Genomic DNA, 13,266 nt, shown 5'->3' on the forward strand with positions numbered 1-13,266 from the left:
ACATTTTTGTAGCTGTATACCATGTATCACAAAAAATTTATTTAAAAATTTCTTTATAAAAGGTATATATTAATCACAGAACGTTTTCGGAATTAATATTCCATCATCAGTGCTATCCTAAAAGTATAACCACTTTAATTAAAGAAAACATAAAATTTAAAATGTTGACCAAGATTATTACAAAAATGTGGTTAATACTTACTGGATGTATATGTTTTGAGCCACTAAATAATTGTGTAAAAACAATTTTTTTTTATATATACTAGGAAAAACTTTTCTATTTCGCCCTCAGACATACTAGTCAGTTTTGACATTGTCTCTTTATTCACCAACATTCCCATCGATGAAACCATTTCCATCTTGGACTCTAAACATCAAATTCCCCAAGACACATTATCTCTTATAAAACACTGCATGTCTAATACATATTTCACGTTCCAAAATCGTTTCTATCGTCAAATCAAAGGTGCCCCAATGGGATCGCCCCTCTCTCCCGTAATAGCAGATATATACATGGAACATTTCGAAACAGTAGCCTTGTCCTCGTCAAATCTCAAACCCACCTGCTGGTTACGGTACGTTGATGACACCTTTGTCATTTGGCCCCATGGTAAAGACACATTAGATCTCTTCCTCTCCCACCTGAATGGAATACATCCCAGCATTCAATTCACGATGGAAGTTGAGTCTGAAGCGTCTTTGCCATTCCTTGATGTTCTTATTCAGAAAAATCCACCTCACAGTTTTTCCTATTCCGTGTACCGGAAACCCACTCATACAAACCGCTATCTCAATGCCCAGTCACATCATCACCCCGCCCAACTTAATTCAGTCATCAACACTCTTATTTCCCGTTCCATAAGACTTAGCGACAACAATCACAGGTCATCCGAAATCAATTCAATAAGACAAACACTCCTACAAAACGGCTACCACAAAACCCAAATCAATAGAAGCATTCAAAAACTTCTAAACCCCATTCCATCCAAAAAAGAAACCTTGCCGCCGGATCAACCCAAAATCTTTCTACCTTTTATTAAAGGTGTCACTGACAAGATCAGTAGAACTCTTATCCCTCTTAATATCAAAACCATCTTCACCACTCACTCCAAATTGTCCAATCTCGTTAGATCCGTAAAAGACCAAATCCCCAATGAAGACCATGGTGTCTACGAGATAGCTTGTTCCAGTTGCCCACGTACATACGTAGGACAGACAAACCGACGAATCCATAACCGTATTTACGAACATTCTCTATCAGTCAAACATTCCGATACCACTTCAGCCCTAGCCCAACATCATATTCAGACAGGCCACAAAATAGATTTCGAAAAAGCAAAAACCATCGCTCCCATCCGCTCATTAAAAGCGAGAATCATTCGTGAAGCTATCGAAATCGAAAAACGGCCTCACAGCTTGAACACGCGCGATGACGCGAAACGATTGCCGGCAACATGGCGACCCCTTCTTCAGCGACCTCCCGCCCACACCGCTCAGGCCACGTCAGTTCAGACCACGTCAGCGCATACCGTTCCCGCGCATACAGCGAGTATAAAAGCAGCCACACAGGGTAAGACCGGCTGTCACTCGACACTGGGGAGTAGGCAGATTGAGACCTCAGTGCCGAGAGACAGTTCTTGCAATATAGAACACGATACTGGTACGTCTCGAGTGAGGGGAGTAGGCAGATTGAGACCCCGAACTCGAACCGAACCGTATCCCTCTTGATAATGGCTCCAAAATGGGTGCCGAAACGTCGAGTTTTAAATTCTCAACGCGGTTCTTCCCGAGAACTCAGTAATTTTCATTCATCTGACCGCGGAAACTTATCCGAACATTTTATTCGCCTCTACGGGGAGGAATTTTTCATTCTTACCAAATCTTTTTCTAATCTTCTAACACGCAAATACCGTCTTCTCTGTGATCTTGCTTTTCTTAAATCATGTCGTGACCATCAAGTCATTCCAAAATCTTTACAAGTTAAACATCACACCAAATCTTCATCAATTTCCAAAATTCTTAGAGCCACTGGTTTTTCGCTTCTTAGAAATTCAATTCATTCCACCCGACGCAACTTAGATACAACAAATTCCCAACTTCTTAAAACCTACAATGACATCCACTCTTTCAATATCCATCCATTATTATGGGACACTTTCGATCGTCTTTCTCACCAAAAAGCCCAACACATTTCTGACAACAAAACCCAAACCCAGAAACGCAAACTGGACCAACTTATCTCTCAGCAAAATCCACCGCCCGTTTCAAATCAACAACCTTCTACTGTTGTCCATAATTTCTCAGATATTCACATATCCGATTCAGCTACCAAAGCCCTGTCAAAAGGCTTCAATTTCTCTGTCACTCCTCTTTCCATTCCAACTGAGAAAATTATTTGTCAAACTGAAGAAGCTATTTGCCATCTTCCTTCCGACCAAGCCGAAGTTGCCAGACAAGATGTCGCCAGAATTCTCCGTACTTCCAAACCGCCACCTTCAAATATCAGTCTTTCAGAAAGACGTGCCCTCAAAGAACTTTACAACAACCCTGACATCGTCATCCTTCCGGCCGATAAAGGTAATGCCACCGTCATTCTCAACTCTTCTAACTATTTCGATAAAATGTCCGAACTTCTGAATTCCACAGAATACAAACATGTCCCAAATGATCCAACCACATATCTAGAAAAAACGACCAAATCCATTATAAATAAGTCTACTCTATCTCCAGACCTCAAAAAATCTCTTATACCCAGAGAAAAATCATCCCGAATTCCAAAGATATACGGCCTTCCAAAAATCCATAAGCCCAATGTTCCCCTAAGACCCATCGTCAGTGCATACAACTGTCCCACTCAGAAATTGGCAAAACATCTCGCTTCATCCTTACAACCATTAGCCGAAAACGCCTCGTCCTTTGTCAAAAACTCTTTTCATTTCATTGATCTTCTGAAAAACTTTTCTATTTCGCCCTCAGACATACTAGTCAGTTTTGACATTGTCTCTTTATTCACCAACATTCCCATCGATGAAACCATTTCCATCTTGGACTCTAAACATCAAATTCCCCAAGACACATTATCTCTTATAAAACACTGCATGTCTAATACATATTTCACGTTCCAAAATCGTTTCTATCGTCAAATCAAAGGTGCCCCAATGGGATCGCCCCTCTCTCCCGTAATAGCAGATATATACATGGAACATTTCGAAACAGTAGCCTTGTCCTCGTCAAATCTCAAACCCACCTGCTGGTTACGGTACGTTGATGACACCTTTGTCATTTGGCCCCATGGTAAAGACACATTAGATCTCTTCCTCTCCCACCTGAATGGAATACATCCCAGCATTCAATTCACGATGGAAGTTGAGTCTGAAGCGTCTTTGCCATTCCTTGATGTTCTTATTCAGAAAAATCCACCTCACAGTTTTTCCTATTCCGTGTACCGGAAACCCACTCATACAAACCGCTATCTCAATGCCCAGTCACATCATCACCCCGCCCAACTTAATTCAGTCATCAACACTCTTATTTCCCGTTCCATAAGACTTAGCGACAACAATCACAGGTCATCCGAAATCAATTCAATAAGACAAACACTCCTACAAAACGGCTACCACAAAACCCAAATCAATAGAAGCATTCAAAAACTTCTAAACCCCATTCCATCCAAAAAAGAAACCTTGCCGCCGGATCAACCCAAAATCTTTCTACCTTTTATTAAAGGTGTCACTGACAAGATCAGTAGAACTCTTATCCCTCTTAATATCAAAACCATCTTCACCACTCACTCCAAATTGTCCAATCTCGTTAGATCCGTAAAAGACCAAATCCCCAATGAAGACCATGGTGTCTACGAGATAGCTTGTTCCAGTTGCCCACGTACATACGTAGGACAGACAAACCGACGAATCCATAACCGTATTTACGAACATTCTCTATCAGTCAAACATTCCGATACCACTTCAGCCCTAGCCCAACATCATATTCAGACAGGCCACAAAATAGATTTCGAAAAAGCAAAAACCATCGCTCCCATCCGCTCATTAAAAGCGAGAATCATTCGTGAAGCTATCGAAATCGAAAAACGGCCTCACAGCTTGAACACGCGCGATGACGCGAAACGATTGCCGGCAACATGGCGACCCCTTCTTCAGCGACCTCCCGCCCACACCGCTCAGGCCACGTCAGTTCAGACCACGTCAGCGCATACCGTTCCCGCGCATACAGCGAGTATAAAAGCAGCCACACAGGGTAAGACCGGCTGTCACTCGACACTGGGGAGTAGGCAGATTGAGACCTCAGTGCCGAGAGACAGTTCTTGCAATATAGAACACGATACTGGTACGTCTCGAGTGAGGGGAGTAGGCAGATTGAGACCCCGAACTCGAACCGAACCGTATCCCTCTTGATAATGGCTCCAAAATGGGTGCCGAAACGTCGAGTTTTAAATTCTCAACGCGGTTCTTCCCGAGAACTCAGTAATTTTCATATATATATATATATATATATATATATATATATATATATATATATATACATGTATATATATATATATATACAGGGTGTTTCAAAAAGGTATGTCATAAATTAAATCACGCATTCCGGGGACAAAAATAAATTGATTGAATCCAACTTACCTTAGTACAAAAGTGTACACAAAAAAAGTTACAAAATAAAAATTGTTTTTTTGCATTATCTCCTAAACTACTTGACATTTTATAATAAAAATGGGCACGTTACTTTCTTGTTCTGAAAGCATTTTTCATACAAAAGAAACAACAAAATATAAGCGTACAGAAAAATTTTAAGGGGGGTGTGCAGCCTTAAATTCCCCCAAACTTTTGAGTACGTTCAAATCAAATGAATTTTGTGGCATCATTAGTTTAACACATTATTTTTAAAACCTTTTTGTCTCTTATCACTTTTTCTAACTAAGGAAAACTAGTTTTTTCCAAGTTTGCCATAAAATTACAATTAATGTCTATGGATACAATAATTACAAACAGTTCCATCAATAATAGTAAATAATTTGAAGCTATCATTTATTGTGTGAATAAGATTAATATTAAAAATTTTGATATTACAATGGCCTACACATTTCAGGAAATGGCAGATATACATTTAACTTTGGGTAAGTTGGATCAGATTAAATTATGATTTCAATAAACTATCGGGAATATCGAAGGTGAATGTCAAGGACATAGTGCAGCAGCCGCAAGGCGTTATGCAGTAAAATACCCCAATCGAAATACACCCGATAAACGATTATTTCTGACCATTGATCGTCATTTACGGGAAACGGGTACATTCCAACCGCAAGTTGTTGGCAATAGTGGTCGTACAATAATGGGTGCAACTGATGAAGACATTTTAGAAATCATTGAAGAAGTCCCTGGAACAAGTACAAGAGTAATAGCTGCTCAACTAAATGTCCCTCACGTAAGGGTTTGGAGGCGTTTGAAGGATCAGCTGCTTAAACCCTATCACTTAACAACGGTTTAAGAGTTATTGGTTGAAGATTATCCTAAAAAGATTGGATTTTGCGATTGGTTGTTAATGGAAAACACTCGAAATGTTAATTTTATTAGAAATATTTTGTTTACCGACGAGGCTACCTTCAGTAGAAATGGAATAACAAACCATCATAACGAGTACATTTGTGCCGACGAAAATCCTCTTGCCGAAAAAACGACTTATTACCAAAGGACTTTCAAAGTTAATGTTTGGGCAGGAATTGTGGATAACAATCTAATAGGCCCAGTATTTCTTCCCAACAATTTAAATGGTGATTATTATTTGCAGTTCTTGGCAAACGATTTACAAGAGTATTTGGAAGAAGTGAATATTGCAATAAGGCAAAATATGTGGTTTCTACAAGATGGCGCTCCACCTCATTACAGTAATGAAGTCCAGGAATACATTTGCAGGCAGTATCCTGGTCGGTGGATTGGTCGCTGGATATTTCTTGGCCACCCAGAGGTCCAGGTCTTAACCCCATGGACTTTTGCTTTTGAAGGTTTATGAAGGAGAAAGTGTATTCTGTAACAATAGAGGAGGAACAACAGTTGAGGGTTAGAATAATTGAAGCTGCAAATCAATTTCGTTAGAAAAATATGATTTTTCAGCGCATTCGGTTTTCCTTATTAAAACGATACCGAATGTGTATTGAATAAAATGGAGGTCATTTTGAACATTTATTGTAATATCATATTTATAGAGGTTATAGACATTTTTTGTACTTGTTAATTGATTTAAGCCATTTATTTAGTTGCACGTAATTTTTTAAAGGTTAATGAGAAGCGCCGTAACTCAATAAAAACTGTTTTTTTGAAAAAAGTGATAAGGGGCACAAAAATTTTAAAAATAATGTGTTAAACTAATGATGCCACAAAATTCATTTTGTTTGAACGTACTCAAAAGTTTGGGGAGATTTAGGGCTGCACACCCCACTTAAAATTTGTCTGTACCCTTAGATTTTGTTGTTTCTTTTTTATGAAAAATGCTTTTGGAACAAAAAAGTTACGTGTCCATTTTTATTACAAAATGTCAAGTAGTTTAGGAGATAATGCAAAAAAACAATTTTTATTTTGTAACTTCAAAGGGCTGTAACTTTTTTTGTGTACACTTTTGGATAGGTACACAAGGTAAATTGGATTCAATCAATTTATTTTTGTCCCCGGAATGCGTGATTTAATTTATGACATACCTTTTTGAAACACCCTGTATATATACACACTATCGCCGTGTAATCACTTTCACTTCACTCCTAGCGCCAATTCTACGTATCTGTAAGATTCGATTCAACTGCCGTATTGACCTCTAGTCGCATCAATCATTTCGTGACAAGATAAAATACGGGAAGGTCTCTAACAACGTTCATTTTCTTTGCGGGTAGTTGCCAGATTGAGCGATTCATCACAAGTTGGGGATGTCCTAATAATGATTTTCTAATAAGACCCTCGATCAAATGAGACGTCCCATATAATGAAAATGTTATATCCGTATCATCACCTTTATAGTTGTTAAAAAACATTGTCATATCATCAAGGCAAAACCTAATGATGAAAGTTAGGTAAAATTTAAATATTTTGAACTACGCTCAAACGTGCTAAAATTACGTAAAATATTCGTATAACATATTTGTAATTTATAGAAATGTTACAACGCAAGAATCCCTACAATAAAATGTTTACCTGAATAATTACGACATGACTAGAAAAAAAGTTGGATTTCTACCAGACCCGAGAAAAAAGCTGGCTTTCGCTCAAAATTCGGAACAAACGATAACCTACAAACAGTAAAAACCTTAATAGAAAAATCGATAGAACATAACAGATCACTGGTACTTATCTTCGTAGACTTTCACAAAGCCTTCGACACCGTGGAATTAGACAACATTATAACTGCTCTGAACAATAGTAGAATAGACTACCGGCTTACAAAGTTAGTACAAACATTGTACCAAAACGTCACAATGCGTGTAAAACTACATGATACCACCAGCGAAATTCATATAAAGTGAGGTGTGAGACAGGGTTCTCACCTAAATTATTTATAACGGTCCTCGAATACGCCTTTAAAATGCTAAAGTGGGAAAATAGAGGAATAAAAATAGACGGAGAAATGCTCAATCATCTGAGTTTTGCCGACGACATAAGCACAACAAATGCTACAAGAATTAGAAAACGTATCTTCAACAATAGGTCTAAAAATGAACATCAATAAGACCAAATTTATGAAAAATTTGGTTCCCAGCGCACACCTAACCATCCAAAATCAAGTGGCAGAAATGACAGAAAAATACATATATCTCGGTCATGAAATCAGAATAAGCAAGGAAAATCAGACCTGTGAATTTCAACGACGAATAACACTTGCTTGGGCGGTGTATGGTTCACTAAGAGACATCTTTAAGAGCAACATCCCGATAGCTATGAAACGGAAGACATTTGACCAATGCGTTCTTCCTATTATGACAGTAAAAATGCGAGTGGCACAAACTCGCATGGAAAGATTGATTCTCGGCGTGACAAAAAAAAGACAAAATAACGAACCAAGACCTAAGAAAAAGAACAGGTATCATTGATGTCGTCGAACGTATACCCAAGCTGAAATGTAATTGGCAGGTCACATAGCGAGACTAAAATACTCAAAATGGACCAGAAAACTAATTGACTGGCGTTCAAGAGAAGACAAACGCAGCAGAGGACGACCACCAACACGCTGGATCCTCCTCCTCCTAAGTGCCTTCTCTGTTGAGGTTGGCGATCAATATGGCAAATTTTTCTCTGTTCTGGGCTTGATAAATTAATTCATTTCCTCTTATGTGGGTCCAATCTCTGATGTTTCGTAGCCAAGATTTTTTCTTTCGTCCTATGCTCCTTTTACCTTCAATCTTGCCTTCTAATAATACCTGGAGCTGCTCAAATTCCCTATGGTGCATTATGTGTACTAGATATGACGTCTTTCTAATTTTTATAGTATTGACCAGATGAGGGCGTGTGTTCATTGCTCTCAGTACTTCTTCATTCGTAGTTCTGCTGGTCCAGCTTATTCTTAGCATTCGGCGGTACATCCACATTTCAAATGAATTTAATTTGTTGACGTCATACTCTTTTAATGTCCAGGTCTTACAGCCATATAGTAATAGAGACTACACATAACACTTTAGTGTTCTCAATCTTATTGAGACTGATAGCTTGGGGTTACAGAGCATTTTACGCATATTCATGAAACCAGATCTTCTTATTTCAATGCGTCTTCTAATTTCTTTTGAGTGGTCTACTTGACTATTTAGTTCTCTGCGCAGGTATATAAAGCTTTGGGAACTCTGAGGGGTGATGCCATTGGGTATCACCCAATCACAGCGTGGTGTTTCCGTTCTCTGTTCGAACGCATCCTGTGTAGTTCCAGTATGTATTACTTATGTCGTGTCCGTCCAACCCTACTTCTTTTAGTACCTCAATCAATTTTCCGTGTTTGATGCGGTCGAAGGCCTTTCTATAATCGTCAAAGCACACATGCAGCCGTTTTTGAACCTCAAGATACCTTTCTGCCATCAGTGGATGGACAGCACGCTGGATAGACGACATTAAACAAATATCCAAGAAATGACAACAAGACGCATAGAACCGTGAAGAGTGGCGAAAAATGGGAGAGACCTATGTCCAGCAGTGGACAGAAGAGGTTGCATGATGATGATGATGATGAAAAATCCTCCTCCTCCTAGATGTCATCTCTTTTGAGTTCGGTGATTAACAAGGCAAGTTCTAGTCCGTCATCTACTCTCTGTTTCTGAGTCACGATTTATATTTTTTTTATTCCATCTCTCACTGTTAGTCACAAATTTGATTTTCCGTACTTTTGTTAAGTTTACAGTTACAGCTGCAGTTGGGCATTTATCAAGCTCAGGATTGCTTCATTGGTTATTCTACTTGTTCAACTTAGTCTTCATATCCACTCCAACTGTAAGGATCGTGTATCAAGAAAACAGCATTAAAATAAATTTTACTGACATTTAAAACAAGTAAAACCTAAGAAAACATAACTTAAATAATCTTTAACAAATTCCCTCCCTCAAACGCACTTAATAACGAGTATTTCCGGGTCTATTTTTAATTACTTCTTCACAGCGACTAGCGACAGCGACTTCACAGCATACTTAAAATCAAGCGTCATATTTGGTCTTGGTTAAATGATTTGGATCAGTGCTGCAGAGTAGCAAGTTCATGGTTTGTATACCAACCTCGTCCAAATAATCATGGACCACACGTGCAACACGTGATCGTGCATTATCAAGAGTTAAAAGAAAATTATTTCCTAAGTAACAAGTTAAGGGAACTATATGGATGTAGAAAATGTCAAAATATACCTTTTACTTGTTACTCGTTCACGCCGTTACCAGATACATGGGTCTGGTATTAACTTTACGTTCAACCGGTACTGAAATTTGGAGACCTTGCGCTAGCGCCGACACCGATAAAATACCTATTTATGAACTAAATATTATGATATAGGTACCTATGGAATCCTCGTAATGTGCTTTATATTTTAGTTCTGTTTTAAGTTACCAGTTGTCAGAGCCTGGTAACGTCCCACAAAGAAATTTTTTACGCTATGAGATTTACCGGACCACCGTATCTGGTTATTAGTTTTATAGTAACCATTGTACACGTGTGTTTTTTAAATTTAAATCTATAAAAATGTCTAGAAGCGAAAAAATGGTTAAATTGTTGCTGAAAAGGTACCAAAGTGCTTGGATACAAACTGAAAGTGAATCTGATAGTGATCTATTTGAAAACTTGTCTAATGAAGATCCTGAATACACTCCTAGTGAAGATAGCGACAATTCTGATGGGGACGAATCCATAAATTTGAGCGAAAAAGTGTATCCAGCGATATAGAACTGATAATTATGAATCAAAAAAAGAAATTGGTGAGAATAAAAGTAAATTTTGTAATTTGATTCTCATTATCTTCATTTTTAAGTGATGCTGAGGAAGGAATATGCTACAGATTCTAAAATAAATGTTCAATGTGAAAATATGAGCTCATTGAATATTTTTTGTCTATTTGTCACAGACGAAATTTTGGAATTAATTGTTGAAGAAACCAATAGATATGCAGAACAAGAAATTTGTATACACAGTATCAAACAACAATCTAACTGTAAGTGGGTTCCGACTAATAAAGAAGAAATTAAAAAATTCTTTAGTATCGTGATGTCCATGGGATTCATAAAGTCCCTAATATTCGATTATATTGGTCCAAAAATGACCTTTATAATAATAAGTTTATCTTCTCAGTTATGACTAGGGATAGATTTTTATTAATTCGGTATACTAGAAAGCAACGATAAATTATACACAACCAAACGTGTTTTGGACTTACTTAATGACAGATTCATGAAAATTAAGACCCCAGGAAGGAATGTAGTCATAGATGAAAGTATGGTACCAGGACGTGGTCGTTTGAGTATACGGCAATATATAAAAAACAAATGCCATAAATATGGCGTTAAATTATTTAAACTATGTACCGTCAGCAGATATACCTATAAGATAATGCTTTACTATGGTAAAGAAAACAATATGATAAACAAAAGCCATTCCAGCTGAGTTGGAATAGCTGGAAGTTGTGCTGACCTTAATGAATAGCTTGTTAGATGCCCGACGAACTTTATATGCTGATAACTTTTATTCGGGCATTCCTCTTGCAAAAGATCAGTTAGATCGCCAAACTTTTTATTGTAGGACTCTTAGATCGGACTCTAGCAATCGGAAAGGTATTCCAAAGGGAATAGTTCAAAAGAAACTAAAGCGAAATAAAATAATTGGCATCAAAAATAAGGACAATATAAAGGTAATCCGTTGGCAAGACAAGAGGCCGGTATTAACGTTATCCAGTAAACCTGAGCATACTCTAAACTTCTGCATTACACGTAAGAAAAAGAGATCAAGAACAAGGGAGGAACCAGTGGAATATATTTTTTAAACCGCAAGTTATCCAAGACTACAACAAAGCTAAAAGGGGTGTAGATTACAGTGACCAAATGGCAGCTTATTATTCTTCTTTACGAAAAGGTCTTAAGTGGTATCGTAAGGTAGTCTTCGAACTAATTTTTGGTGCTACAATAATCAACAGCTGGATTGTCTATAATAAAACAAACATCGAAAAAAAGATACCAATGCTAATGTTTCGTGAACAGTTAGCATTACAACTTTAAAATCAAAATAAGTGTATTTCTTAAACTATTATCAAAACGAAAACATTGTCTGCAACGAGAAGAAGGTCCTGCTAGAAAACGTAGACGAAATTGTGTTGGCCGTTACAAGAAGTTGAGACAGACTATGAAAAGTAAGGAAGCTGACAAGAAGGTGACCAAAGTAAACACTTTTTGTGAACATTGTGAAAATAAACCGGCTTTGTGCCTAACTTGTTTTAACGATATACATAATATCTAATAAATTATTAATTACTGTTTTAATTATATATTTTTGTACACTTTAATATTACTTCAAATAAATTGAAAGACTTCACAAATACGCATTTTACAAAAACAATCCATAGAGTAAGATCCAACAATTACCTCTATCTTGATTATAAATTTAAAATTAGATTAGTGAATTCTCCCCAATGGGACTGTGGAGACAAGGAAAGTTTAGAACATTTAGTGTTTAATTGCCAGAGATTCCAGACATTACGACAACTTTCTTAAAATATTGCGAGACGTATAGGAACAATTATTACCCATCAACTTAGACATAAATGAGTTCAGGAAAAATGTTAATATATGTTATATTGGATATAAACATTTATATAAAAACGGCGAAATGTCAAGTAGTATATAGATCATTTTTCTTCTTTTTCTTCTCTCTAATTCTTTTTCTTTATGTGGTAGTAATACTGTCGTTTTTTTTTTGAAGACGAAGACGATGCCGTCTGTAATGAAATTGGTTTGAACAGAAATTTTGGAAAGACACAATACATGACAAATCTGGTACCAAGTGAATATCCTTTCTTTGTACAGAAATAAAGGAAAAATGTAAAGAAAAGAAAAAGCTTACTTGAAATACATGTCAACCAAAAAACAAGAGGCATACCATAATTACAAGACAATTAGAAACGAAAAACATGCACTTGTAAGAAAATAAAAAATAATCACCGGGAACGCTTTTCGAAAAAATTGAAACATGATTTTTACGATCTGCAAAAGGAAATATGGCGCTTTATAAGAGGTCAAATAACGGAGGTAAACGAACCAATAAAACCAAAACACATAGAAAAGGATACATGGATTAACTACCTAAAAAAGCTCTATGTAGAGCAAGAACATATGACGCTAAAACCAGAAACATAAGAAATTGCCAAAAATGAAGAACTTAATATAAATGTACAGGAAGTTCGGAAAATACTTGAAAAGCTGAAGAATAGAAAAGCAGCAGGTAAAGACGGAATACCAAACGAACTACTGAAATATTGCGGAGCAGGTGTGACAGAACAATTAACTTATAAATTAATATTATTATTAATTAATAAAATTATAAAACACAATAAAATACCGGAAGAATGAAGAACAAGTGAACTAATTCTACTATTCAAAAAGGGAGATAAAAAACAGCCAGAAAACTACAGAGGTATAAACTTGTTAAATACTACGCTAAAATTTACAACTAAAATTTTACAAGTGCTAATAAATCAGAGGATAAGTTTAGCAGATGAAGAACAGGGTTTTCGTAGTGGAATATCGTGTACAGATGCAAT

Source organism: Diabrotica undecimpunctata, chromosome 8, assembly GCF_040954645.1.
Source record: "Diabrotica undecimpunctata isolate CICGRU chromosome 8, icDiaUnde3, whole genome shotgun sequence".
NCBI classification, from domain to species: Eukaryota; Metazoa; Arthropoda; class Insecta; order Coleoptera; family Chrysomelidae; genus Diabrotica; species Diabrotica undecimpunctata.